The sequence below is a fragment of the Stegostoma tigrinum genome, chromosome 8 (assembly GCF_030684315.1).
Source record: "Stegostoma tigrinum isolate sSteTig4 chromosome 8, sSteTig4.hap1, whole genome shotgun sequence".
NCBI classification, from domain to species: domain Eukaryota; kingdom Metazoa; phylum Chordata; class Chondrichthyes; order Orectolobiformes; family Stegostomatidae; genus Stegostoma; species Stegostoma tigrinum.
In genome coordinates this window covers 50,193,638-50,218,748 of record NC_081361.1, presented here as the reverse complement: position 1 = coordinate 50,218,748, position 25,111 = coordinate 50,193,638, and the positions used below count along the sequence as shown (strand labels likewise).

The 25,111-nt window shown below is 42.2% G+C and overlaps 1 protein-coding gene across 2 annotated transcripts in view; it reads right to left on the bottom strand.

Moving 5' to 3' along the window:
* Positions 1 to 18,566, bottom strand: part of pde4ba (phosphodiesterase 4B, cAMP-specific a) — a 504,383-nt gene extending 485,817 nt beyond the window's left edge. For both annotated transcript variants that reach the window (XM_059647868.1, XM_048539254.2), the window contains exon 1: positions 18,078 to 18,566. The gene's annotated coding sequence lies outside the window, so the exon portion shown is untranslated. The remainder of the gene's footprint in view (positions 1 to 18,077) is intronic.
* Between the last annotated feature and the right edge of the window lie 6,545 nt (positions 18,567 to 25,111).

Here is a 25,111-nt window from a genome sequence, read left to right as displayed (position 1 = left end):
CTAAATCTAGACTGGCCATCAGTGTGTAGGTTATTCTTGAGTAAATGACAGCATTATTAGTGAAAACTGTTACTTTGCTGATGATCGAGTAGACTAATGTGGCATTAAAGTAGCTGGATTGTCTTTGTCCTATGCTTTGTGGATGGAACTTACTGACCAAATTTTCACTTTGTTTGAATGATATCAATGTTGCAGCTATTTTGAAGTGGTTTGACCAAAAGATTCAGTAATACAGCATCAATCTTCGGCATTATAACCTGTATTTTTGCCTCTGCTGTCTCCCAGAGCCCTCTGCCATTTCTTGATGTCATATTGATTGGTCAAGTTGATTGAAGGCTGGAATCTGTGATGATGGGGATCTCAGGAGGAGACTGAGATGGATCATCTTCTTTGCACTTCTGACCAAAGATGGTTGCAAACTCTTCAGTCTTGGATCTTGCACTCACATTTTCGCTTTACAATTAAGGATGAGGATATTCAGGGAGCTTCCTCCTCCTGTTAGCTGTTCCATTCAAGACTGGATGTGGCGGGGCTTAAAACATTGATCTGATGACCAGCTGTGGGATAGCTCTATTTTAGCATGTTGTTTAACTTGGAAGGAGGAAGGTCAAAATGGAAGGAAATCTGCCATCCTCACCTGGTCTGGCCTACAGGTGAGACTCCAGGCCCACAGCAACGTGGTTTACTCTCAACTGTCCTCTGAAATGGTCTAGCAAACTAGTTGTACCAATCTCTACATGGCAATCACCTAGCATCAACCTCGCCAGTGGAAAAGACAACAGCAGAAACAGTGTGTTGACCCTGCAGGTTCGTACTTACTAACATCTGGGGGCTAGTGCCGAAATTGGGAGAGCAATCTCAGACAGGTCAAGCAACAGCCTGATAGTCATACTCATGGAATCATACCTTCCAAATAATGTCCCAGGAACAACCATCACCTGGATGTATCCTGTCCCACCAGCAGGACAAACCTGGCAAAGGTGTCAGCACAGTGCTATACACAATCGAGAGGGAGTTGTCGTGGAAGTTATCAACATTGACTCCAGACCCCAGAGTCTCATGGCATCAGGTTAAACATGGGCAAAGAAAGCTCCTGCTGATTATCATGTACCATCCTCCCTCAACTGATGAATTGGTACTCCATGTTGAGCAACATCTAGGAGAAGTACTGAGGACAAAAAGGGCATAAAATATACTCTGGGTGGTGAATTTCAATGTCCACCACCAAGAATAGCTCAGCAGCAGTACTGCTGATCAAGCTGTTCGGGTCCTAAAGGGACATAGTTACTGGACTGGGTCAGCAGCAAGTGGAGAGGGAACCAAAGAGGAAACACAAACTTGACCATATCATCTTCTAACCTCATTACAGTCTCGGTTCAAACATAAACAAAAAGAGTTAAATTCCAGGGTTGTGGGGAGAGTGACAGCCCTTGATATCAAGACTGCATTCGACTAAATGGGACATCAAGGAGCCCTGGCAAAACTGGAATCAAAGAGTATCAGGGCCAAACTCTCTGGTGGCTGAAGTCATACTCGACACATAGGTAGATGGTTGTGATTGGAGGTCAGTCATCTCAGCTCCAGGACATCTCTGCAGGAGTTCCTCAGTGTAGTGTCCTAGGCCAACGATCTTCAGCTGCTTCAATGACCTTCCTCCCATCATAAGGTCAGGTCAGAAGTGGGGATGTTCACCAATTATTGCACAATGTTCAGCACCATTCACCACTCCTCAGATTTTTGAAGCAATCCATGTTCAAATGCAACAAGATCTGAACTAAATCCAGGTTTGGGCTGACAAGTGGCAAGTAACACTCGTGCCACACAATTGACCATCACCAATAAGAGATATTCTAACCATTTCTCCTTGGCATTCAACTATGTTACCATCACAGAATCCTTCACTGTCAATATCCTGGGGGTTATCACTTACTAGAAACTCAACTGGACTCACCACAAACACAGTGACCAGAACAGCAGGTCAGAAGCTAGGAATACTGCAGCAAGTAACTCCCCTCCTGACTCCTAAAATGTCTTATAGATGGCGGACAGGCTAAGTTAGGAGTGTGATGAAATAGGCCACATTTACCTGGATGAGTGCAGCCCAAAACACATTAGAAGCGTGACACCATCCATGATTGATGCTCAGTAGCATCAGTGTGTACTACCTGCCAGTTGCACTGCAGAAATTCACCAAGGATGTTCAGACGGCACCTTCGAAACTCATGACCACTTCTATCCAGAAGGAAAAAGGGCAGCAGACATATGGGAATACCACCGCCTTCAGGTTCCCTTCTAAGCTTCTCACCATCTTGACTTGGAAGTACATCACCATTCATTCACTGTCACTGAGTCAAAATCCTAATGACATTGTGGATCAACCCACAGAATGTGGGCTGCAGCAATTCAAGAAGGCAGCTTACCACCATCTTCAAGGGAAACTGGGGAGAGGCAATAAATCCCGGCCAGCCCGCGACACCTAGATCCCACAAATGATTTTTTTTAAAAGTAGCACTATGGATAACAAAGGATCAGATGTATCCTGGGTAAGGGACTTCAATGCCTATCCACAAAGGGTAGTTCAACCACAAATTACTGATCAAGTTAGCCAATTTTGTATGGCTATAGCCACTAGACTGATAAAGAGCGGCTGACACAGGAACCAAAACTGGGCAAAAATTACCTCACCTTAGATACATTGATGAACACTATCACAGATACATGTCCATGACAACACTGGTAGATATGACCACTTCACGGTTCACCCTCACACAGAATAAACCCTGTCGTACTGTACTGCACTATAACTGTACTGATTACTGTGCAAAAGAAAGGGAGCTGTGGTATTCACCAGATGAAAGCAAGTTTTTATTGTTAGAGTCAGACTGGCAGGCTCCAAGGGATCCAGCATGGACAGGGCTGCAGTTGGGAGGATAAAGACAACATGGTTAAATAACTTTATTGGCAACTTGATAGGTAAGCATTTATCAACTTGCTTGTCCAGCATACGGCCTGCCAGGTTTTACATGAATATATCATGTCAGCTCCCCACACCATGGGCAAAATTTGATCAACAATGGGAAAAAGGCCCTTAAGGTCCTCAATTGCTATACAGGAAATTGCTTTTCCATCACTGGTAAAAAATGAAAAAAGGGACAAATAGACAGCAGAAACAGTGGCAAGTACATTTATGGCCACATTTCCACCTTTAATTACTTATCATTCAATTTAGGTGGGAGTATGAGAGGTAATAAATTCCACCCATGTCCCTAAATTATCAGTCCAGGGTGTCTCCAACAACCTAGCAACTATTCTATCGTACACATGAACCAGTTTCAACCAGTGTGGTTTCAAAACAACGTGTATTTTTTTCATGCTAAAATAGTAATACATGTGTTCTGCAAGTGCTTGTTACATCTGCTTGACCTGGAAACTGGCCATTTTTGTTCAGCTCATTCATTTCCTGGGTATTTGCCATTGCTCAAAAACATAATCTGTTGGTACTTCAGCTCTTCACAAATGTTGCAGTATCTACACAGATGGTCAATTTGCAGACAAATATATAAAATGCACTCACACAACAGAAATTTGTATTCTTCTTCTTGAAAGTGACCAAGAATACAAGAGAATAAAAAAAAGAGATTTCAAGATCCATAGTATCTTGCTTTTGTAACAGATACTAAAAACCCTGACTGACTTTACATCTTGTAAAGTCATTAAAGTAATAATGATCTTGAGATTATGGAAAATGGATTTGAAACAAAAATTGCTGCAAAAACAATATTCCCAATAATAAATTTCCCATTATTGTTCATTTGAGCTTATGGATGAAAGATAATGGAAAGTGCTAAACAGACTGGTTGTTTCATTATTAATAAACTCAGTTCAAATTCCAGGATATTATATAAAAACATTGCAGAGTTAAACTTCAATTGCTATGCATGGCTAAATTATGTATAAAATATAGTGTAATTCTAAATCAACATTAGACAAGAATTTTCACAAGAACATAAGGATAGCATTTATTCTCAAAGCTCATTTGAGAAATTGTGCATTCACTTAAGTCACCAGAAGTGGTTCATTTTCTACAGCAGTAATGAAATGGTCAACAGTGATTTTAAGGTATAATACAAGAATATAATTCAGTCAGCTATATTCATTGTACGTTTCTGGCCACAATTTTATAACAACCGATTGCATAGCACAAGATTAAACTGAAACAGCAAAATACATCACAAAAGAATGAAATGTTTGATATAGTGCTACTTAATATGATATAACATAATGTGTATGTCCAGTTTCAATGTAAACTTGAAGTGCGAACTGTCATGTGTAACTAAAGCAGTTGTAACAATGCTTTGAATTTTAGACAAAATGGAAGATGACCTTTGGTGTGGGTCTGGCCACTTACTTTTCTACAGACAGAGATGAAATCGGTTTCTGTAATAGGATCGATTAGACTTCATGTTATTTGGCTCCAGGTATTATCTGCTAAAATGATGAAAAGTGGAAGATGTCTTCTATGAAAGAGCCTAACAAAAAAAAAACAGATGGGAAGGGTCCAAGGAAGGGTCACTGGACCTGAAACATTAACTTCAATTACTGTGCACAGATACTGCCGGACCTGCTGAGCTTTTCCATCAATCTCTGGTGTTTTATTTCATGAACAAATTGATGGGACTGGAATGCGGGTGATGTGGTAACAATCCAGTACTATACTTACACTTAAACCAGGGTCATTTCAGCTTTGGAGTTGCTAGTCTAAACAGTAATATTTATTCAAACACATTTTGACTTCATTACCATGGTACTGTTGAACATACCCAGTCTGTTAACTCAAGTTCGCTTTATCATTCCACCAATAATTTCACATTACTTGTAATTCCTTTTGGAATCAGAAGATATACTTCATCACACTGCATTAATAAATCAGGCTACATTGTTGTTCCTGTTAAGTGCCCCTCTAATTTCCAACAGTACTGATCTACATAGGAAAGCACTCTTCATATTTGTTAATAACCATCATTCAATATAATTAAGTGTAACAACAGTACAACATAAGCAAAACGTTCATTTAGTGAATATATAAAAACTGTATGGGCAAAAATTCACAATGGACAAAAAAGTTTGACATCCAAGTTACATCTGGCTCCCCTTACCCAATTGAAAAGTCCTGAAAAAACAAAGTTAAAAAGGCTATTCTATTCAGAAAAAAACACGAAAATTGGTATGCTAAAAATGTGGATACAATGGATGAAGGCAGGGGGAGCAATTGAGTATAATGGATATGAACGGAAATACAGTTTTGAGAATGCAGGTGTAAGAGTGGTGGTGAGATGTCCCCATTGGAGAGGGAAGGGGTAGGGTGAAATCAATAGTTTGGGGAGGAGAAGGTCAGTCAGAGGCATAAAAGGATCATATATCAAGCAGTAATTTAACGTATGCCACCATGGAGACACACTGAACGCCAAAACAAGAAATTGAGGTACCAGAACTCTACTACACCGAATAAAGACATCTGGGAGCACTTTTCAGTCTGTACTACTTTGTAAATTACCACCGTTCAAATTACCACCAGATTACCTCAGAGATTTTGAACTACAAATTTAAAACTTGTATAGGATGTTCAAATTTTCACACTGTACATTGACTGGAATACAGCATCACCTTCTTGTCATTCAACATTGTTTCAGAGATAGTAGGAACTACAGATGCTGGAGAATTGGAGATAACAAAGTGTACAGCTGGGTGAACACAACAGGCCAAGCAGCATCAGAGGAGCAGGAAAGGTGATGTTTCGGGCCGAGATCCTTCTTCAGGAATGGGGGAGGGGAAGGGGGTTCTGAAATAAATAGGGAGTGGGGGGGAGGCAGATTGAAGATGGATAGAGGAGAAGAAGGTGGAGAGGAGATGGACAGGTCAAGAGGTGGGGATGGAGCCGGCAAAGGTGAGTGTTAGGGGGGAGTTAGGGAGGAGATAGGTCAGTCCAAGGAGGACAGACAGGTCAAGGGGGCGGGATAAGATTAGTAGGTAGGAGATAGGGTTGGGGCTTCAGGTAGGAGGAGGAAATAGATGGGAGGAAGGACAGGTTACGCAGCTGGAGACGAGCTGGACTGGTTTTGGGACGCGGTTGTGGGAGGGGAGATATTAAAGGTTGTGAAGTCCATATTGATACCATTGGGCTGCAGGGTTCCCAAGTGGAATATATGTTGCTGTTCCTGCAACCTTTGGGTGGCATCATTGTGGCACTGCAGAAGGCCCAGGAAGCACCTCCTAGTCACAAACCATTTCAACTCCCCCTCCTATTCCTCAGACGACATGTCCATCCTGGGCCTCGTGCAGTGCCACAATGATGCTACCTGAAGGTTGCAGGAACAGCAACTCATATTATGCTGGGGAACCCTGTGGCCCAATGGTATCAATGTGGACTTCACAAGCTTCAAAATCTCCCCTCCCACAACCATGTTCCAAAACCAGCCCAGCCTGTCCCCGCCTCCCTAACCTGTCCTTCCTCCCACCCATCCCCTCCTCCCACCTCAAGCCCGACCCCCATCTCCTACCTACTAACCTCATCCCACCCCCTTGACCTGTCCATCCTCCCTGGACTGAGCTATCTCCTCCCTAACTCCCCACCTACACACCTTTATTGGCTCCATCCCCACCTCTTGATCTGTCTGTCTCCTCTCAACCTACCTTCTCCTCTTTCCATCTTCTATCTGCCTCCCCCTCTCTCCCTATTTGTTTTAGAACCCCCTTCCCCTCCCCCATTTCTGAAGAAGGGTCTTGGCCTGAAATGTCAGCCTTCCTGCTCCTTGATGCTGCTTGGCCTGCTGTCTTCATCCAGCTCTACACCTTGTTATCTCAGTCATTCAACATTGCTGTGTTTTAAAAAGTGGGATTACCTCTAGTGATTTCATTTATAATCAAACTTTTAAAACTCACAACCAACATTTTATTCTTGATTCACTTGTTATTAATCTTCCTCAACTAGTCCTTCACTGGAACTCTGATGATGTTGCCCCAGCAAAGCCCTAATTCTCTCCCAATAATTCATGCTCTATTTGCCATTTTCGCTCCGTTAAGTCCATGGCATGCTGAATTGAATGTATCTAGTGCACTGATTTTGCGACCAATCCATCCACTAAGGCTCAATTTATCCAAATTCTGTTGCTTCCATCACAATCTATACCAAGTGGGGCTCACCAATTATCCCTTCCCTTAAATACCAACATTCCACCTATGTGTATTAAGACGAGGTCTACATAGTAGTTGACTTGTCATTGTTCAAATATGTCCAAGCTGTAAGAGATTCTGTCATCTTCCATAGGTCCTTCAGGACTGAAGTATCTAATGTAGAATTAACATGGACTTTCGCAGAACTAGTATTTCATGTCCCTTTTGTTACTTGGAGGTGGGAAGGATCTTCTACAGGTGTACCACCTCTGCCTTTTCTCTGGCATATTACCAATTTGGCCCTCTCATAGAAGACATCTTTCATTTTCATCATTTTAAGCATATAATAGCTAGCAACTAACATGAGACTAATTGATCCTATTACAGAAACCAAATTCATCTTTGTCTGTAGAAAAGTAAATGGCCAGACACACACCAAAGGTCATCTTCGGTTTTGTCTAAAATGTACTAAAAAAGCTTCTATGCTTGGCTTTGCACTGACCAGTGAGCCACCAAATTTTCCCAAGAGATTATCTACAATGCACAAGTTCATGAAGTTAATTTTTAGCATATTCTTGGATCATTTGTTGCAAGTCAATTTCCCATAGAAGACAGCTACATGGGGATTCTGTGGTCACTCATGTGGCACTCACAACTTTCCATCCAAGTCAGATAATCACTGAATCATAAAGTACAGAAGAGGTCCTTTGGCCCATTGAGTCTGCACCACCAAAAATATATGACCTCCGCTGGTCCCATCGTCTTGAATGTTATAACACTTCAAGTGTTCATCCTAGTAAAAAAGTTGAGGTTTCCGACTAGACCCCTATCACTCTCTGGTGGAAGCATTCTTTCCTCATATGACTTCTAAACCACCTACCTTTCACTTTAAAATTATGCTGCCTTATTACTGACCCATCAGATAAGGGGAACAAACAGCTTTCTACACACCCTTCCATGCCCCTCAGTCTTATACACCTCTACTAGGTCCCCCTTTAACCTTCTCTGCTCCAAAGAAAAGGACTTGAGCTTACCCAGCTTTTCTTCAAGCCAAAATGCTCCATCCAAGGCACCATCCTGATGAATCTCCTTTGCAACCCCTACAATGCAATTACATCCTTTGTACAGCACAGTAACTAGAACTGCACACAGTATTCCAGCTGTGGCCTAGTTAAAGGTCAGTACAGCACCAACATGACCTCCCTTGTTTTATAATCTATCCCACAACTGATAAGGCAGCATACTGGATGCTTGTGTTTACACTATTAATATGTCCTACTAACTTTAGGGTTCTGTGGACAAGCATCCAACATCCCTCTCTTTCTCTGAACTTCCTGGCATCTTGCCATTCACAGAGCAAGACAAGGAAGTACTCATTCTTCCAAAGCACATTACTTACATTTCATAGAATCGTAGAATCCCGATAGTGTAGAAGCAGACCATTTAGCCCATCGGGTCCAAATGAAACCGCCAAACAGTAACCCACCCGATCAAACTCCCTACCCTATCCCTGTAACCCTGCACTTCCTGTAGCTAATTCATATAGCCTGCATGTCCCTGGACACTATTGGGCATTTTAGCACAGCCAATCCACCTAACCCACATGTTTTTGGACAGTGGGAGGAAACCCACACAAACATGGAGAACATGCAAACTTGTCACAGACAGTCACATGATGGTGGTGGTGAGGGAACAGTGCTAACCACCAAATTCGACCTACCACTGATCTGCAGAATTTATTTATGTCCTCCCGTAACCTAACACTTTCTTCCTGTCAACCACTCAGCAATCTTTGTGTCACCCACAAATTTACTTATCATCCTAATCACCCCCCACCCCAAAACCTCTTCGTCCACACAATTTATGAATATCACAAACAATAGGGGTCCCAGCACTCATCCCTGTGGTCTGCTACTACACACAGTGTCCCAGTTACACAAACAGCAAATGACCCTCTGTCACTTGTCACTAAACCAATTTTGGATCCATATTGCCAAATTACTGTGGATCCAATGAGCTCCTACTTTCTTCATCAAAGAATTTTACCTTCTTGTCAAAGGTCTTGCTGAAATCCAGATAAACTGCATCAGCTGCCACACCCTCACCCAAACACTTGGTCACCTCTTTGAAAAATTTCACGAGATTTGTTTAGTATGGCCTCCCTCCGACAAGTTGAATTTTCAGGTGGCTGGTCTCCACGCTGTTGAGCTCAGCATAATGGAGGTCTTTGTTGTCGTGATTGTGTCATTATCATTATGATTCTCATTATGAGGGATCTGTGTCTTTGATACAGCATTCCACAGTTTTGATTCAATGTCTATAGCGAACAGGATTCTGCATTGTACATCAGGATGATAGGGATAATGGTTTGTTAGAGTTTCATTTTGGCCTTCAGCTTAATGCCACAGTTTCCAGACATAAATATTGGAATTGGCTGTTGTCAGAACCCCCTTTCCAGATACATCCACTAATATCTTCTTTCACTACAGCAATCCCTAAAGAAAATATTACCAAAAGTCTGAAAAATTCTGCACTATCTTTGGGCTGGGTGCCATCAATGTCTGGTGCTTCATAGCATGTGCCTGGTGCCGGCTGAAACATAACCTCAATCTTAGAGGCACTCATTTACAGACCAAAGTACTCAAAAACTTGTGTGCCGTAATTTCTTGCAACAGGCAAGACTTTTAGACTGCAGCACAGTTATCTGTATTCAGAAGTTCACTGATAACTGTCTCAGAGCCTTTGGAGAAGACTCTCTGTCTGTTGAGATTGAAGATCTTCCATGAACAGCACCTAATATAGATGCCTCGAGGCATGTTTCCAACACCTCACTTAAGCAACGCAGCCAATAAGTGACTGAAGATTTGAGAGCTTTGGTAGATCCATGTTTTATAGTACTAGTCACCACAAAGGCAAAGGCATCAGTCACCACAGGTGAAAACATATCCAACCATGTTATCATCTCGTCAATGCAGGTTTTTGACCACATTTTTCAAGCAGCCTAGTTTCGACAGCAAATACCATTGACTAGGCAGACCTAGCTGAAGCTTCTGACAGAGTCAGAGTCATATGTAACTTTATCACATACAAAGATCTTGATGATGTCCTCTGCAGTTTTCTTGCTAGAAACAATATCAGCTATCCTGCAGAAAGTCTCAAAAATCACCTAGTTGTTCATCAAAAAAAATGTAGATTTCTAACAGACATATGAATAGGACTTTTAAAAAAAGGATCTGATATGTATTAGAAAGATATATTCATTGGTAGTTACCACATCTTCCTTCTCTGATTAGACACAGTCATCTGTGTTGAAGAGCTTGGGGAAGTACTTACGTCACCTTTTCCATTACAGCTTTTTTTATCAGCGATAAATTCACTGCTCAAATCCAAACTGCTGAAAAAGTTAATGGTGGCTACTAGGTAATATATGTCTTTAATACATTGAAAAAAGCTGGATAATGATGCCTCTCAGCTAGATTTTGCAGCTCATCAGCTTTTGTGTTCCACTAAATATTCATATTGCTTGAAGCATGCTGGAACTTACGTTTCACATTTTTATAGGTTTAATCCCTGGTTGTTGACACTGAAACTGATAGAAAACTTCTGTGTCAGAGTTGTTCCTAATTGAGAAGGTAGGAGATAGTTTTGATAAGACTGATGAAACCATGTTGGTAATGGTGCTCACAATACCCCATGGCATTCACTTCAGTCTTGAAGATCTAATTAAAGAGTCGTTTTCATTCAACTTCCACATCACTTGGGAGAAGAATATTACACTGAAGAATAGAATTACGTTGTTTAACAAGAATGAGATAGAGGCCGCACAAATTATCAGCAGCCTGAGAATCCGTGGGGCTAATAAACATATGATATGATTGGGCAGAACTGTTGTAGGCACACCCTCTACTCCCAAGTCTCCAACAATAAGGTAGAGAACTCTCTACTGGTGCCAGGGTGGGCCGCCATCCTATGGTTGTGCAGGACCCACAGTAAATCCCATCATTCAGAGCCTCTTACCCATAGGGTAAATCTCACTGTGCGGCCAGACAACCTTTTCCTCATGACTCTCCATGCAGCTTCCTTTTCATTTCACAACTGAAGGTCTTTGAGTCTCTAGGTGCCTATAACCCTAACCCTGTGTGGTCACCTCAATTTGCCCTAGGGATATTTCTCACTGGAAGCTTCTGCCAAAACAGCAAGATAAAATACCAGCAAGCTGAACCAGAATCATTGAAAACATCCATTCCACCCAATGGTTTGGACTGATGACCTACAGAATTTGCTTCTTTTTGCCTATGCTATCCACCAAGGATATTTCTACAAAACTACCTGCTGTCTTGTTTGTCCTATTTGTGAATGAATTCAGACATGCACACGTTCAAGGAGGGTTTGTCTGAGTGTACATATAACTCATCAATAATCCATTTCACGACTGGTAAAAGTACAAGTTCGTTTACAAATAATAGATTTTGCTTTCTTCTTTATTGTTGAAACCTGTTGATAGAGGTTTCTGGGTCCTGGGATCAATGTGAAAGTCCACATGAACAGCTGTATGCTCAAACAGAGGCCCATTCTATGCTTGAGCCCGTCACCAATATTTTAAGGCTATGATCGTGTCTGTGTAATAGAGATAAAGCAACACTTGCACAGCAACAACCATGAGCATTATCCATCCCACTCCTCCAAAATTCAGCATGTCCCCAAGGTTAATCACTTCTGCCATTTGGTCCTTTCTCCCCCAAGCATGTAAAACTATAATGGTGGATTCCTGAGCAACAGCTCCCAAATGGTTGCTGTTACTCTTCACATAGATGATCATGCGGGAACCAAGTCCCAGATAGATCAGGTCAGAGCAAAAGGTAGGCAATTCTTGTACTGAGTCAAAGACTGACTGATCTACAACCAGAAGCTGAATGTTATTATTCAAGCTTTGAAACTGACAGAAGCAATACATCATCATGTCACACAACCGAAAGGCATCTCTTCCTAAGCAGGAAACTCAGATTGGCCTTTTGGCCTAGAAGAAATCTACTGACGTTTTTAATATGTGACAAACTTTATTGAAGGGATTAAAGTGACCAATGATACCACAATATGGTTGGTTAATGAAAAACACTGGAACACCTTTTGGACAACACTTGGAGCAGTCATGTCCAAAGCCCTAGGTGAGTGGTGAGTTTAGCCTCCAGCTCCTACCAGTTCACCAGCCATGATTCTTTAGCAGATTTAAATTAGACTCCAGGTTAAATTAGACAGAGGTGGTGCTCAGGGTCAAAGATCTGAGATCCTCCAGAAAAGCAGTCTTCTGATGAAGGGTCTAGGCCTGAAACACCAGTTTTTATGCTCCTAAGATGCTGCTTGGCCTGCTATGTTCATCCAGCTCCACGCTTTGTTATCTCGGATTCTGCAGCATCTGCAGTTCCCATTATCTCTATCCACTACTGGTCAACCAGGGGTCAGGATTTTTTTTAAAATATAGAATCCCTACAGAGTGGAAACAGGCCCTTCAGCCCAACAAGTCCACACCAACCCTTGGAGCATCCCACCCAGACCCATCCCCCTATAACCCTCCTAAACCACACATCCCTGAACTCAACAGGCAATTTAGCATGGCCAATCCACCTAACCTGCACACCTTTGGACTGTGGGAGGAAACCAGAGCACATGGACAAAACCACACAGACACAAGGAGAATGAACAAACTCCACACAGACAGTGACCCTAGGGTGGGATCGAACCCGGGTCCCTGGTGCTGTGAGGCAGCAGTGCTAACCACTGAGCCATCATGCCACCCCATTGGTCCCTGTAGAGGACACCACAGTACATCTCTCAGCACACTCACAACGTCTGCAGGTCTGCTGGTTTCATGACTACCAGGAGCACATCACCTGCATAAATTTTAATGATCCATCAATTTTAATTAGACATTCTGTGGTGACACACAGAAGTCAGATTTAGATGCCAACTGTCCTGAACCCCGAATACACAAATTGAAAAAAAATTGTCCACCTTGTCACATTCCTTCTCCTGATCAAGGGTTAGGAAGGCAATTTATAGAACACTCCTCTGCGAAAGATGGATCAGGTTATGAACCAGATGGATGTTATCACAAAAAGCTTGTCGCAGAGCCACACAGACTGGTTAGAATGGACCATGTGCTCCAGCACTGTGCCAAGACTGAAGACATTACCTAGCAAAGATTTTGAACTCCATGCTGAGCAGGAAGACTGTGTGCCAGTTTAACAAAGTGGAGATCACCTTTTTGGCTACAGAGTTATAACCATCCTGCCCTCGGAGACAGGCCTCTTCCCAGCCATTAAGCATCACTCCAGGGCCAACATGCACATCTTTCCCCAGCACACCCCTGAACACCCTGTGAAACTCCTCATTCGACCTCAGGGATTAACTCCTGGAGAACATGTCCAGGATGCCTGAGGGCTTAAATTGGGAGCATCTGGAATGCTAGTGACAGGTTCTCCCATGGAACTCGGCAAGCAGCCTTGTTGGACAGATGGAGAGAACAGAGTAATGTAAGAGGTTAGGGTTTGAGCCTTAATGCTGTCTGGATCAGAGACAAGGGATCTGTCATCAACAAGCAGCTGAAGGGCCCAATACATTTCTGCTCCACCGTGAGTGGAAGGAAATGGAGCCGTGATCTGAAACCTGCAGGTATCTGACCAATGACTCACATACGCACCTCTGGATACAAGCGTTAACACTCTCTCAACATACCCTTCACCATTTCATACGCCTCCAGCAGGACTTGGATTTTCCGGATCGTCAACCCCTTTGCATACTGCTGAGAAACAGCACATGAATCTTGCTGACACCCCACAAGGAGGTTTAATCTCTCAGCTTCCATGCTCAGAAATGAATGCTGGAAAACCATCCTCAAAGCTGAGTACACAACAGAACTTCCACCCATACCAGACTGTGGCAAGAAAACCAGAGTGCGGGAAATGTACACCTTAGAATTACAAACAGTCAACTCTGAACACTGAATCCAGGCTTCCAGAAGCTAAAAGCAATATCAGATGTCCTCTGAGTCAAAAGGACTAAGTCAAGTCTGAAACCTTTCCCAACAATGCCAAGGGGAGCTGCCTACTGCTATAGTCACTTGCTTCAGGAGTATGATTGAAATCCTCACTGAGGAAGATGCAGTTATCCTCAATGGAGTTCAATAGAGTGGACCACTCTTCAAAAAGCAACTTGTTTCCCTATGCCCAGCATTCAACGTGAAGTGCCATTTCAGTCTCCCAACCTCATCCATGCCCATGCCCAAGCAGGCAGTGAGCTAGAGCAAACAGCTTAGCACAGGGTCCTTGAACTCCAAAGATGTTAGCTGAAAATGTGGGATCATCAAATAACCATCCTATCAGAATATGAGGCAACATTATCATTAAGATGCCATCTTGCAGTCCACAAGCGATGTAACTTTGTCCGTGGAATGGACTGGGTTTCCTAGAGGAAGCAAACCACATGCTTCCCTTTCTTAAGGAGCAAGACGTTTCTAAAGCTGCACATGCATCTCTGCTGCTTCTGATATGGAGGCTGGCTATGAAAGTGACACCATATTGTTGACATGAAGATTAACACACAATGTGCAGGGAAGGCTGACAAAAATATTTTTAAGGAGCATTTTTTAAAGGAAGATATAGAGCAATCCAAAAAATAAATGCCAGAAGACATGACCAGCAATAATATAAAAACAAGAGTCTAGCATTGGGAAACACAATTTTTGAGTTAGAGTAGGATGCATGGATCGGAATGGGTGAGGCCATACAGAGATTTGAATATGAGGATTAGAATTTTACATTATTTGTTGCTGGATATGAAGTTGATGGAAATTAGCAAGCAGGTGGAAAATGGTACGAATTTGAACATAGCAAACATGGTTTAGAATAAGCTCAAATTAATGCAGGCTGGAAGATGAGAGACTGACCAATAGCAATGCAACACAAGACTACAGGTAACAAAATGTGAATGAGATTATATTACAAATCTCATTATCTGTCAGCAGCCAGTGAATAACAATCAATGGTTTTGAGTTTGTGTATACAGATGTCTGCTTCCCGCAACTCAATGTAATTAAGAGTGCAGCATGCCTGTATGTTTACATCAAAATTAACCAGTATTGTTCTTCGGTGCGGCGTGCAATCAGATCAATTATTGCAATTCTTAACCATTGCTTAACAGCCTAGTGGATTCATGCCAGTATAAGACAAAACTGCACAATACCATGCAAATTAAAACATGCTTGTAGAAACATTTTTAAAAGACTGGGGCATTTCAAATTTAAGTTATGAGGCATAAAGTGTCTGTATTGAAATATCTGGGAAAACCGTTATACAAAATATCCTCTTAGGAGTTATCATTCCACTGCAGTTAATGCATACCAATGATCCTGTTGGATTCTATGAACTTCCGATGGAATTAAGGCATGGCGATACTTATCATAGAATCATAAAATTTCTACAGTGTGGAAACAGGCCATTCAGCCCAACAAGTTTACATCACCCCTCCAAAGAGCATTCCAGCCTCATTCATTCCTTTACCCCTGCATTTCCCCATGTTTAACCCAGCTAATCTAAACACCCCTGGACACTACAGACAATTTAACATAGCCAATCCACCTACCCTGCACATCTTTGGACTGTGGGAGGAAACAGATGCACCCAGAGGAAACTCATGCAGATGTGGGGATAATGTGCAAACTCCACACAGAGAGTCACCCAAGGGTGAAACTGAACCTGGGTCCCTCGCGCTGTGAAGCAGCAGCACTAATCACTGAGCCACCGTGCCGCCCATGGTGAATTTTGTTTGAGAGGCACAACATAAGCTAAAATTATATGTTTAGCTATCCCTAGATAGTCTCCTTCCTGGCTTATTACAGCCAGAGGATTGTTAATCTATGGCACTCATTGCCACAGAGGGCTGTGGAGGCAAAGTCATTGAACATATTTGAGATAGATAGGTTTCTGGTTAACAAGGGGATCAAGGGTTGCAGGGAGAATGGTGTTGAGAAACATACAAGCCACGATCAAATGCTGGAGCAGAGTCCACGGGCTGAATGGCCTAATCCTGTTCCAATGTTTGGCCATTGGGCCCACTAAGGCTCTTCATCATTTGATCATGGACCACTTCTGAATTCAGTATATCTCTCTCGCTTATCCTTGTTTCTAACTGTACAGCCAGGGGTTAGTGCTGAGAAAATAAAACTTCATAGAAATTTCAGTTCAAAGTAGGAACTTATACAGTTATGTCACTGCTCGCTCAACCTTGAGGTTAACTACTGTGTTACTTTTACTCATGTCTTTTTCCAAAAGGTTTTTAAAACCATGACTGTTTAAATTTCATATGCAGTTAAAGTAATATATCCCATACTCTGATAACCCTTTGTATTAAAAAGTATTTGTCCCATCTCTTCGATTCTATTATTAATCCTAACCATTTAATCAATTTACTAATAGCAATAATATTTTACTATTTCTGTCAAACTCTTTCAACATTGTAATCTATTACGTCTTCCTTGACATTCTTTATGCGAACAAACACAAATGCACCTTTGTGATTCGCTCATCGTGACCAAAGCATCTGAAATCATCCTGACATCATAATGGTGAGCAAATCCAAATATGCAACTTTTTTGCAGCCGCAAATATCCTTTCCGTAATCGGGTATCCAAGCTATACAGGAACATCTATCTACGATAATGTAAAACACTAACTACTTATATGCAACTGATACTAGGAATTGAAAATATTGCTTTAAATATCTTCATTCAATTGTTTTTAATTACGTTAAATTCCTGTTGTATGGAGGATGGAACCGACGTGAATCCTGTAAAGGGAGCAGCAAGGAAATGTAGCTCTAATCATTTCAGCTTTTAATGTTCTTGGGCTTGAAGGCAGTTGTAAAATATGTGTTGAACCTGACAAAGTACACCAGCAGGTTGCTTGGCATGTGCCACGAAAAAAGGTGAGCCATTGGTTCCGTACGGTCTCCGTGGCGTTGCGGCATTCAAGAGTTTGTGAAAACGTCTAAAAACTTTATATTTTTGAGTCGGAGTTTTTAAAATCGAAAGCCACTCATAATGAGATACCCAAGTGTGTCGACTGTACAAAACACTATCATATATAAAGAATTCTATGTACACAGTATAACACTTCAATCACCAAACTTACTCAAGACAATAATGAATTACCCCACTTTTCTAAGAGATAACCTTACAAACCATACAACAGTGGATACATCGAAAGGTTACACATATTTTTTGCAATAATAACAATTCTAAAGGACCGGGAATCAAATCTGAAAATAACGCTTGTTTTCTTCGTCTATGTAAAGCAAAACAGATCTCCACGCACATTTAATGCTGAGGAACACTATTTCAAAATGTTAAAAGCATACAATTAAACCTGCTTTTAATGAAATCATTCGAATTGATCGCCTGGACTGACACTTGTAAAATATTCCCAAATAACCAACTGGAGGAAAATGGTTCAGTTTGTACTGCTTGCGTTTATAACAAAGTGAACCAAGGAAACTCTTCAGATACGCAGTACCGTAATAATGGCTCAGGTCACAAATTCACGAAACAAACATTTCAGCAGGTTTTCCCTGCTGACTGTCCGATGTTCATTCTGGCACTGGAGATTACACTAGCACAAGGCTCAATGTCTTAAAACAATGAAGAATAATGCTGACAACAATACGCGTCTATTGAAATGCAGAAACGGAAAATGCAGTATGTCAGTTAAGTCCTAGCTGTCAATGAAGTGAGAACTCTCTCGGCTGTCCATCGCTCATTTTTAACCTGCACCAGGAACCGTACACGGGGTGCTGCTCCTCAACTGTTATTTGCGCGAAGATCGCGTAAATAAATCGGAATTTGAACATAAACTCACGGTTAATCCATCAAGCGCTGTCTTTCAAAGAATCGGGCAGACCGGTAGTTGGCCTCGGTTGCACACTGGAGATGGGAGGGGAATCAAAACACGAAACAACGCTGAAATCCGAGCGAGACTGCTGCTTTAATTGTCCGGCTGGGCAGCTTGCGCTGTCCTGGACTGTCCAGCTGAGGCTCGAGCCGCTATTGTCCGCCTGGATGGCTCGCGCTCCACGGCCCCACAACCCCCAGAACGCCGGCAGCGTCCAGACCCCGCAGGCGCTCGCGCTCCCCCGCCAGTGTCCGGATCGCGCTACAGAGAAAAAGGGGTTCAGCTCTCTCCTCAAGTCAAGGCGGTCGCGAGGGAGAAGGGTCAAGTCCGGGACAATGCGACACATGCAGCTTTGTCCTGCCACCCGCTGCCAGTATTTACAGTCTCACATCCATCCTGGCTAGCTCCGGCACGTTTGTGTCTCTCCCTCTGACAGCTCCATCTGGCTTTCGCGAACCGCATGTATTTGAATGAAGTGCAAGTGCACTGTCAGTAACATGCGCAAAAGCCTTGAAAAGGGATGTGGGGTTTGCAATTAACTAGTGCCAGAGTGCCCCCCACAACGCTTATTACGTCAATCATTGCCTCCCACCTGCTATGTTTTTGGCAGGTCCGAGGTTTATTTTTATATTAGGTATAAGGAATATGGGTTGAAATCTAAAGTTCGTCACGGTGTAACATAATTGTCATACTAGCATCGCTTATTGATAGAAGAATAATCATGCGATAACATTGAAATTGACGTTGATGAAATTCGAGAAACAAATTATTATTAGCCTGCCAATTTCGCCGTTTGTAGTTTTTCCACAAGAGTGACGTGTGTGAGAAAGCTCCAGGAATAGCTAAGATGGTCAACGATATATCTTATGTGTTCTTTGCACATTTGTAACTTTACTCTTCTTTAGAATCCCATGCTAAAGTAGAAAGACGTTAGGTCACTAAAATTCAGCGAGCTGTTGGTATGACTGAATTCCTTTAAAAAAGTATTCGCTAACGTGTTTCACAAATTGAGTAACTAATTTCTGACAAGTTACTGCAGCATGGTGGCACAGTGGTTAGCACTGCTACCTCCCAGCACCAGGGACCTGGGTTCAATTCCAGCCTCAGGTGACTGTGTGGAGTTTGCTCGTTCTCCCGTGTCTGCGTGGGTTTTCTCGGGGTGCTCTGGTTTCCTCCCACAGTCCAAAGATGTGCAAGCTAGGTGGATTGTCTGTGCTAAGTTGCCCATAGTGGTTGGGGAGGTGCAGAGTATAGGGATGGGTCTAGGTGGGATGCTCTGAGGTTCAGTGTGAACTTGTTGGGCCAACGGGCCTGTTTCCACACTATAGGGATCCTATATTCTACTTCTTTATCCTATAACATAATATTAGGTGTCACATTGAAATATATAAGTTTATGTATCAACATTTCCTCTCAGAAAAAAATACATAATAAGATGATTTCCATGAAGATATTAGTCCATTTGGAAGAACTTCCATTCATTTAGCCTCATTCACAACCTGAAGATGTCCAATTGCATTTCACAGTCTTTAAAGAGTAGTCTTTGTTTTGTAATGTTGTAACTACTGGAGTGTCACAGGGGTCTATGTTAATTACTTTGATGAAGGATAGAGAGGAAATTGACGTGAGAACATAAAATGTCTGCACAGGAGTTTAGATGGGTAAAGTGGGTGTCCAATTTGACAGCAAGAAGAGTATTTCCCAATCAACTGCAGTTAGATCATCCCTCATACTTCCATAATCATCAATGTTCAAATTTAAGTGAACTTCATTAATCTTAAAGTTAAAATAAAATTCTGATATATGACAACTGTTCAAGGATTCTTTACTAAAAGATTACTAATTAGCTCTGTCTCACTTGCAATTTTAAATAATGGCCACCAAGAGAAAAAAAACAAAGATAAATATCCACTTCTTTGACAACTTATATATCTAATTCTTATTATTCTGTAAAACACTTGGACTATCATTGTTTCAAAAAAAAACATTTTTTTCTGAAATAGATAGGAAAATATGTAGGTTATGTTAGTTGATGTAATGCTGAACTCAAGGATGCAATAACAAAATTTCAAAATACATAATATAATCAAGCAGAGTTAGCAGGACTTCACGAAGAGGAATTCATGTCTGACAAATTTATTAGAATTCTTTGATGAGGTAACAAGCAGGATTGATATAGGGGAACCAATGGATTTAATATATTTGGAGTTCCAAAAGGCATTTGATAGGGTACTCTGCACTAGGCTACTTAACAACATAAGAACTCATGGTGCTGGAGGTAGTATGATAGTGTGGATAGAGATTAGCTATCTAGTCAAAGACAGAGAGTTGGAATAAGGGTGCATTTTCAGGATGGCAAACTGTAGCTAGTGAAGTGCTATGGGAATCAGTACTGGGGCCATAACTGTTTGCAATATATATTAATTACTTGGATAGAGAGGTGAATGAACTATTGCCAAATTTGTGGAGGACACAAAAGTAGGTCAGAAGGCAAGTGATGAAAATGGCACACAAGAGTACACAGAGGGATATATAGACAGGCTAAGTCGAGAAGCAAAAATAAAATGGCAAATTGGGTATAATGTAGGAAATTGTGAGGCTTTGCACTTTGGCTGGAAGAAAAGAGGAGCTGAATATTATTTAAATGGAGAAAAATCTGCAGAAAACTGCAGCACTGAAGGATTCAGGGGTCATTGTGAATAAATTACAAAAGCTATCACACATGTTCAGCAGGTAAAAGGAACGTAAATGGAATAGTAGATACAAGGTGTAGAGCTAGATGAACACAGCAGGCCGAGCAGCATCAGAGGAGCAGGAAGGCTGATGTTTTGGGCCTAGACCCTTCTTCAGAAAAAAGGGACTAGGCCCGAAACATCAGCGTTCTTGCTCCTCTGATGCTGCTAGACCTGCTGTGTTCATCCAGCTCTACACCTTGTATCTCAGATTCTCCAGCATCTGCAGTTCCTATTATCTCTGAAATAAACAGAATATTAGCCTTTATTTCAAAGGGAATGAAATATAAAAATAGGGAAGTCTTGATAAAATGATACAATTCTGAGTTAGACCACACAGAATACTGTAAACAGTTTTGGTCCCCTTTTCTAAAGAAAGAAATACTGGCATTGGAGGCAGTCCAACAAAGGTTCACAAGGTTGATCTCAGGTATGGATGAATTTTCTTATGAGGGGAAGTTGAATAGGTTGAATCTGTACTCATTGGAGTTTTGAAGAATAACCTTATTGAAACATGTATGATCTTTAGACAGTCTGGCAATGTAGATGCTGAGAAGTTGTTTCCCCTTATGGAAGAGTCCAGGACCAGAGGGCATAATCTCGAGACTAAGGGGTCACCCAGTTCGGACAGAGATAAGGAGGAATTTCTTTTCTCAGAGGGTAATGAATTTGTGGAATTCTTTACCACAGAGGGCTGTCCAGGTTGGATCATTAAGCAAGTTCAAGGCTGACACAGACTGATATTTAATCAGTGAGGAAATAAAGTATTATGGGACTAAGTCGGGAAAATTGTGTTGGGAATGATCAGGTCTGCCATGTTCTCATTGAATGCCAGAGGAGACCCCAAGGGCAGAATGGCCTTCTTCTGCTACTACATATTTGGTTTAAAGGGAGAAGTCTGCTCTTTGGAATTGTTATGTAATTTTGAACACTGTGAAATTAACTAATGTACGACTTATTTCTTGTTTTCTGATAAAATGAATAAACAGACATTCTGGGACCATTTTTAATGAATTGAGATCTGAGCTTTCTTTCTCTGTTGGAAAATAATCTCAATATCAATTTCACTCACACTTCACAAAAAAAAATCAACAGGACATTAGGAATCCGACATTTCATGTAAGACTTCCCGTAAGTGTATAAAACACTTTGAAACTGCGACGTACTATTTAAATATGGCAACAGTGAAATGATTGCTATTTCAGATGATTCTGCACTAGCTCAACAGGATGGACGGTCATGTTGGTAAGTACGAAAGCTGTAGGGAAGGGTGGTGGTCTAAACTGAAACTAAAAAGCTGTTTTTGAAGCCATCGTTGTTTTTCCAGAGCCCCCAAAAATCTAGAAACTTTTGTCTGAAAGCATTATGCAATACATTGTTTACTTTGTTTGCTGGTAATCTCTCCAAATGTAAACAGGAACCCACTCTCCAGGAAGCCTTTCTCTCACAGACAAAAATTCAGCAGGTCTGGCAGCATCTATGGAGGGAAAGCAGAGTTAACATATCAGGTCCAATGGCTCTTCTTCAGAGCTGATGGTAGCTAGGAAGAGGTTGGTATTTATACAGAAATTTGGTGGGAAAATGAGGGAGGTGTAAACAATAGGTTGAGACAGAGCCCAAAGAGAAAGAAAAACAGTTGGGCAGACAAAGGACTGGGTAAAGGTCAGCCTGGGAGAATGAGAGATAATGGGAACTGCAGATGCTGGAGAATCCAAGATAACAAAGTGTGAAGCTGGATGAACACAGCAGGCCAAGCAGCATCTCAGGAGCACAAAAGCTGATGTTTCGGGCCTAGACCCTTCATCAGAGAGGGGGATGGGGAGAGGGTTCTGGAATAAATAGGGAGAGAGGGAGAGGCGGACCGAAGATGGACAGAAAACAAGATAGGTGGAGAGGAGAGTATAGGTGGGGAGGTAGGGAGGGGATAGGTCAGTCCAGGGAAGACGGACAGGTCAAGGAGGTGGGATGAGGTTAGTGGGTAGGAAATGGAGGTGTGGCTTGAGGTGGGAGGAAGGGATGGGTGAGAGGAAGAGCAGGTTAGGGATGCGGAGACAGGCTGGGCTGGTTTTGGGATGCAGTGGGGGGAGGGGACGAGCTGGGCTGGTTGTGGGTTGCAGTGGGGGGAGGGGACGAACTGGGGGGGAGGGGACGAACTGGGCTGGTATTGGGATGCGGTGGGGGAAGGGGAGATTTTGAAGCTTGTGAAGTCCACATTGATACCATTGGGCTGCAGGGTTCCCAAGCGGAATATGAGTTGCTGTTACTGAAACCTACGGGTGGCATCATTGTGGCACTGCAGGAGGCCCATGATGGCATGTCGTCTAAAGAATGGGAGGGGGAGTTAAAATGGTTCGGGACTGGGAGGTGCAGTTGTTTATTGCGAACCGAGCGGAGGCGTTCTGCAAAGCGGTCCCCAAGCCTCCGCTTGGTTTCCCCAATGTAGAGGAAGCCACACCGGGTACAACGGATGCAGTATACCATATTGGCAGATGTGCAGGTGAACATCTGCTTAATATGGAAAGTCATCTTGGGGCCTGGGATGGGGGTGAGGGAGGAGGTGTGGGGGCAAGTGTAGCACTTCCTGTAGTTGCAGGGGAAGGTGCCGGGTGTGATGGGGTTGGAGGGGAGTGTGGAGCGAACAAGGGAGTCACGGAGAGAGTGGTCTCTCCAGAAGGCAGACAAGGGTGGGGATGGAAAAATGTCTTGGGTGGTGGGGTCGGATTGTAGATAGAGGAAGTGTTGGAGGATGATGCGTAGTATCCGGAGGTTGGTGGGGTGGTGTGTGAGAACGAGGGGGATCCTCTTGGGGCGGTTGTGGTGGAGGCGGGGTGTAACACTGATACCATGAAGGCCAACATACCATTTACCTTCTTCACTGCCTGCAATTGGATAGATATATAAGTAGGAAGAGTTGAGAAGGGTTTGGGTCAAATGTTATTGGGACCACATTAATTCAGATTATCTGGGCGGCATGGGCGAGTGGGACTGATGGATCTGTTTCCAAGCTGTACATCTCTATAATGATGATTCTATGTCAATTTATTATCCAGTCGGCTAGCTCCTCTTGGATTTCATGTGATGTAATCTTGCTAACCAGTCTACCATGCGGGACCTTGTCAAACATCTTGAAGCCCATGTAGACAACGTCTATCACTCTGGCTTCATCAATCTTCTTTGTCACCTCTTCAAAAAACTCTCTCAAGTCAATGAGACATGATTTCCCAATGCTCAAAGTCATGTTGAATATTCCTAATCAGTATGTTCCTTTCCAAATGCTTGTAAATTCTATCTCTCAGAATCCACTCGAACAACAAAATTGTGTAAAAATGTTTCAGCCACCCTATGCAGAAAGTTAAAATGCAGGATTTCTCCAATTTACAACACTTCAACAAGATTTAAATACTTGAAAATTATTTATTAGGCAAAAATAGAAGGGTAATTCTGAAACATTTACATGTTAAATTACCAGTAATTAAAGAATAATTCTGGAAAGGCAAAACTAAAAATCATTGCAAAACTACAGAATTGTTATAGTAGAGCAGAAGGCCATTTGGTCCATCATGTCTGCACCAGATGTCTGAATGAGCATTAGAAGCAAAACCTTCCCCTTCCTTGAACAGTGTGTGCAATGGTGAGAAAGTTGAGAAAATATGATGAAAATGTAAAAATCAAATTCTCAGCATGATTAAAAATATTTCTATTTTCTCCACAAAGGGGTTCAAATGATTACTCTAGAATTGCGCTATTGAGCAACGACTATTCATTTCCGTGCCTTTGTCTTTCATTATAAGCAAAACTCACCTCATTTATAGTGGTCCCTAATTCTTCTCTCCTTTCATGTGAAACTAGAAATGTCAATTCCAACATGAAAGTCAGAGTAGTTTCCTGGTAGCAGCAGTTCACTGCTTGCCTATCTGGCCTTTTATCCAATTAAATCCCTGCATGCTCCATGAGCACTATTCTTCTCCAACCTCCATCCATTAAAGTCAGCACAGCCAAACCTCCAGCTTCACCAGACTGTCATGGCTGCTTTTGGACCAATACATACACCACTTCAGCCCTTCAGGTCTTCACCTTGGATCTCAGAGACACCAATGAATTGCAAGCTTTTTCCAGGTCAGGGACACCCATCTGTGACAAAGAGTTACAAAGTGAAGGCAGAATGTAATATCAAAGGAATCTTGAAAGTCCTCTTAGAATGCATCCATTTTAATCAGCTTTCTCAGAGATGTGATTACACACCTCTGGAACAGTTGGGACTTGAAAAGG